Source organism: Sturnira hondurensis, unplaced genomic scaffold (assembly GCF_014824575.4).
Source record: "Sturnira hondurensis isolate 20B ecotype Veracruz unplaced genomic scaffold, ASM1482457v3 Scaffold0000780, whole genome shotgun sequence".
NCBI classification, from domain to species: Eukaryota; Metazoa; Chordata; class Mammalia; order Chiroptera; family Phyllostomidae; genus Sturnira; species Sturnira hondurensis.
In genome coordinates, this window is record NW_028073411.1 from 5,820,232 (window position 1) to 5,825,858 (window position 5,627).

At 39.4% G+C, this 5,627-nt stretch overlaps 1 pseudogene; it reads right to left on the bottom strand.

Annotated features, from left to right (window-relative positions):
• Positions 1-4,762: 4,762 nt before the first annotated feature.
• Positions 4,763-4,938, bottom strand: LOC118989982 (uncharacterized; annotated as a pseudogene).
• Positions 4,939-5,627: the final 689 nt, after the last annotated feature.

Below are 5,627 nucleotides of genomic sequence, written 5' to 3' on the forward strand. Positions count from 1 at the left end.
ATACGGTAAAGAAAGTGTAAAAAGATGGTGACGTACATTTGATACAGTTACACATCTGGGAATTTACTTTAATAAAAATGTGTAAAATAAAAATAATTGTTTGTGAACCAAACATACTGCAAAGTTATTTACAATGATGGCAAATTGAATTCAACCTTGGTGCTGGCTTATGATATATTGGTTTAATAAATACGGTACAAATCTTCAAGAAATATTTTCCAGACACTATAGTTATGGTTATAGAGATTGAGAAGTAATTGCTATAAATGTTTGTTATAATAATTTATACAAATTAGTCTCTATAAAATCTTATGTCAAACACAATATAAACTTTGTGAAAAGTATGCATGCAAGGGAAAAAATGCAAGAAAGTAACAAAAATTATCTTGTTTTGATTGATGCCTGGGCCCTTATATTACTTTTTTTAAAAGATTTTATTTATTTATCTTTAGAGAGGAAGGAAAGGAGAGAGGGAGAAAAGTATCAATGTATGGTTGCCTCTTGTGCGTCCCCTGCTGGGAACTGGCCTGCAGCCCAGGCATGTGCCCTGACTGGGAATTGAACTGCCATCCTTTGGTTCTCAGGCCAGTGCTCAATCCAGTGAGCTACACCAGTCAGGGCCTTATATCACTTTTAAAAATGGGAAAGTACCTACCTAGTCAATTGTCAAACCGAAAATAAGAATTGTTTTGAGACCTAGAGAATAGGTGGAATTTGTCATCAAGTATGAGGCCTAAAATTTTAAATGCAAGAATTGCCATTGTAGATACAAAAATCACATAGGGCGTGTTTCAGGAGAAAGAATGGCTGTTTGGTCGGAGTAAGTATTTCATAGACCAGCAGGAGATGAGGCCTGAAAGATGGGTTGCAAGATCACTGAGGGTATAGAATATGACATTTACTTTTATTCTATGGGAAACTGGGAGCTACTGAATGTCTCCGAGCAGAGAATAAAACAATCATAGCTCTCCTTCAGACAAATTAATTTAGATGTGGTATAACAGGTAAATGATAGTTGTACACAGGGAGTTTAATTAGGGTTACTATAATAGTCTCTGTATTAGTTTTCTGTTTTTGTAAAACAATTACACACAAAATAGTCATTTCAACCGGTTTCAGTGGGTCAGGAGTCAGAGCACTGCTTAGCCTGCCCCTGGGGTCCTATGAGGCTGCGGTCAAGATGTCAGCTGGGGCTGCGGTCTCGTCTGAGGTGTGGGCTTTTCTTACAAGCTCACTCAGCTCACTTTCCTGTGGCTGTAAAACTCCTGGCAACTTGCTCCTCGAAGCCAGTAGGGTAGTCTTAACCTCAGGGGAAGCCTACGCTGCCTTTTAAAGGGCTTTCTACTGAATACATCTGGGCTATCTAGGATAATCTCCCTTTTGATTAAATTCAACTGATTTGGGGCCTGTGACATCCTGTGACATCCACAAAATTCCTCTACATTTGCCTCATCCTTGTAACCTACTCGAGGGGGTGTGATACTAACTTTCCCGTATAACATTACTTAGTCATGGGCATAGCACCGGGAGCGGGGGTGGAGATCACTGGGCCATCTATGGGTTCTGCTTACCATGGTCGGTATGAGAGGTGTGGGGCACAATAAGCATAGTGTCTTCACAGGGACACGGGAAAGGAATCCACAGTGTTCTAACACAGCTGATGTAGGAATAAATAAACACATAGGCACACAGTAAAATATAGGTGGTAAGTCCAAATATAGAAGCCTGCATAAGGTCCCATAGTAGTTCAGAAGAAGGAGCCCCCGATTCTTTCTGGAAAGGGAAAAATCACAGAGAGCCTCCTAGGAGGATTTTCTGGAAGGGTGAGCAAGATCTGTAAGACGAACAAACACAGAGCAGACAGGCAAAGGGAGAAGACTATCAGCAGATAAATATTTTTGACATGTATAGCACTACTATATTTTAATAGTTTGATACTTTATTTATAATGGACTTTTGCATTTATGTTGATTATTTAAAGTCTTGCATTAAAACATTACTTATCTTGATTACTGGTTTTGGGGGGAGGGATCAGGCATCCTCTTGAGTTTTGCACCGAAGGCAAATGCCTCCCCCTTCACACCCTGGTCCTGGCCCTGAGCGACCCACGGACTTGTAATTATGTAGGTATCGCTGAAATATAAGGCGAGAGTGAATAAAATGGCAGAGAGGGAAACTAAAAGCTAGAAAATCTGGCTGGGGTAAGATTATGAAAAGTCACACTGTCCTCTGAAGATTTCCAAAGACCTTACCCTGCAAATGACAATGAAAAGTCATGATTTTAAAAACTGGAGAGTGACCAGATGAGACTCTTAGTTAGAAAGATTACACTGGCAACAGTGTAGAGGGTACTTTGGAAGGATTTGCTATTCTCTGTTCAAGGAACAATTAGGAGCCTATTGTAGTGGTCACACGAGGTGAGTAATTATACTTATGTTACCCATAGTATTTGGCTCACTGAAAAGTATTTTAATTTGGGGATGCCCAGGCAGAAACTGAGACATTTCTTTTTGGAGAGCATGTTAGATGGCTTTTTTGACTCACTAAATGGTGGACCTTTTGCTTAATGTGATTTTTTATGGCAATCCCATTTGTGGCTGAAGCATTGCTGTAACTATATGCAGCTTATTTCACCTGAGAAATGTGTTTGATAAGATACAATGTTCTGATATGTGATGCCAGGATGGAGGCTGAGCCTATAGTTTTATTGCATTTATATGCAGCGATGTTAGGTTAGGAATAAGGCAAATGAATTCTCACCATACCAAATTGAACAACGTAGCTGTATAATTGCTTCAGGACAGTCGAGTATCTATTTTGTCTCTGTTCAAAGTACCCTAAGGAAATCTTCCTAGGGCCATTGAAAATATCAGCATCTGCAGATGGAGATCATTACAATATACTATTGGCTGTATATTTAATATATAACTAGTGAAAACTGATTCAAGGGAGGGAGCCAGGATTACAATTGGATGCTTGATTGGAAGGACTGATATAACCAAGAGGCCAATTCATAAAAGACTATTTTACATAGTACAGAGGTGGCATGCTAAAAAAGTATTTTTGGCCTTGAAAACTTCTAAATATTCACAACATAAATGCTGATAGAGTCCTACATTTCTTTATATGTCAACATTATTTAACGTCTCTGATACCAGTCTCCTTTTCACACCTCTATTTTTTGATGTTTTTTTTCCCAGACACCTAACTACATCTGTCCCAGATTGTTTTCTTTTTTATTGATAAAAGTTGAAGGTGTCCTGAGGATTTAGTTATTTAATGGGGGATATATATTTTCAATTAGAACAGTGTTTATATATTTTAGAGCTTATTGTATAGAATGGATATCAGTTAACTGGAAAACATCTTGAGTGGCTCTTAAAAGTAAAGATAGATTTCCTTAGGGCAGTCACGTGAACTGTAAGCTGTTTAGTAGCCTCTCTCGCCTGTACCTACTACCTGGCAGTAACACCTGCCCAGGAAGGACACTGAAGGCATCTTCGGAAATCGGCGGATTCCCATTGCATGCAATATTACCCTTGGTGGAGAAATGCTGCTTTAGAGTATCCTATGGTATACATATGGATTTCCTTTTGATAAATATTTAGGTTGTTTTGCTTTATGAAATCACACATGCACACAGCCACACTGAGCATGTCAAGTCCGTCCGCCTCTGAATAAATGCATAAGCCTATAAATTACCTGCAGGGTAAATTCCTAGATAAACTCTCAGGTCAAAGAGGATGGGTGGTTCACATGTGTATAGATTTTGCCAAATTGCCCTTCTTTTACACCTGTTTTGCCTTAGAACCACTCTGGCAGAATCTTGCTGATCTCTGGGCAGGAAAGAGGACACTCAATAAATGTTTACATCATACACGCAGAAGCTGTCAGTGGCATTGACCGAGGCTCTCTGGAGGAGATGACATGTCACGTGTTCAGATTTCAAGGCAGAGAGACAGTGGGAGAAGAGGAAAGTCAGCAGAGTAGGAGGAGAGGAGAAAGCAAACGTTTATTGCCTGTGTCCTATGTCCGGGTGCTGTCATATGCACATTACATATGTTACCGACAGTGTATTAGGAATGATCATGGTGGCCCCTGCAGAACTGGCTTGGGTCTCTGGACATGAACCTAAGCCAGGCGGGCACAGACTGAAGGACTAAATATCACCATCAGGGAAGGAGCTGCTTCTCTTGCGCAGAGGCAGGAGCCACTTCCTCAGCAGCCTAGAGACTCAGTTTCATAGCAGGTATATTTCACCAAAATAGCCCATTTCTACAGCCTCTCCAAGGGTTTTGTGGTAGGTGCTTGATTCGTATTTTAATATCAAAGTCACAAACCAGTGGCTAGAAGGTTGGATTTGGCCACAGATATCGGTTTTTAGGACCCTACAATATTATACAAAATTGAGCCAACATTTAAAAATCAAGCAATGTTCTTCAAAATCTTGAGTTCTGTTTTTTTTTTTTAAGGATAAAGATCTCCAACAGTGGGCAGGCTTTTCAACAGGCAAGAACTGGCATAGCTGAGTGAGAAGCAGATTCCATTTAAGACAGGGTACAGGCTCTCCAATTTATTCCAGTCCTTGCCACACCCTCTGTCCTCCTTGATATAAAAATATAGGATCAGTTTCTATTGAAAAATAGCCCTGAAATGTGTATTTCCATTGAGAAGCTTCTTGCTGTAAATATTCTTCAAATCACAAGGAAAGGACAATTAAAAGGGAGACACACACAAATAGGAAAATAAGAGGGAGGAGAAGTCTAGCTCAGTAGTTCTCAAATCTGTGTGCATATTAGAGACACCTGAAAAGTCTTCCAAAAATGATGAATCTTACTTCCTCATCTTCATTGATTTGAGTGCAATATCTGGCATCAGTTTTTAAACTGATAAGAACAGATACTACACTTGATCTTAGCCAAAAGGCCGAGAAGCGATGGCATCAGTTTTTAAATGTCCCAAATGATGCAAATATAGAGAAAAAACTGACACACCTAAGTCCTAATCTAGGAGACTATTTGTATAATTGGGCACCTATAAGAATTTCAGCTCTGCATTTCCTGCTCCAAACCAACCACTCTGACCACACTGCTTATACAATTATCACTGAAGGCTAGCTTACCCCCCTTAGGGTATATATTCAAAACAAAAGAAACTGCAGGACACAGTAGACACTAAATAAACTTTAGTAGCATCTTATATCCAGTCCAGGTCTTTGTTTCTTTTTTCTCCCACTTTATCTGACTAACCCAGTCTATCTTATTTTCAATTTACCATATCTATTCCTCCTGACTGTTTATTTCTTCCTCTCATTAGGGAATCCCATTTTCAAATGAAGTAACTGGATCTCAACAGTGAAGATCATTCTCCTGGTGAGGGGCAGATGCAATTCTTTCTGATTGCAAAAACTCATACTCCTTCCTACTGTACTAAACTATTCCACTGTATTGTTACCTCTCCTCTTATATTTGAAAGTCCATCGGCTAGAGATGAAACCTTTTATCTCACAAGGTGGAAGAGAGCTTGGGAGAGAATGTGTCTGGAGGGATAAGTTAATGAAGAAAACCACAGTGATGTATAAATAAGTAATTGCAGATCTTTTTATGAGAATGAATCAGGCTTAAATA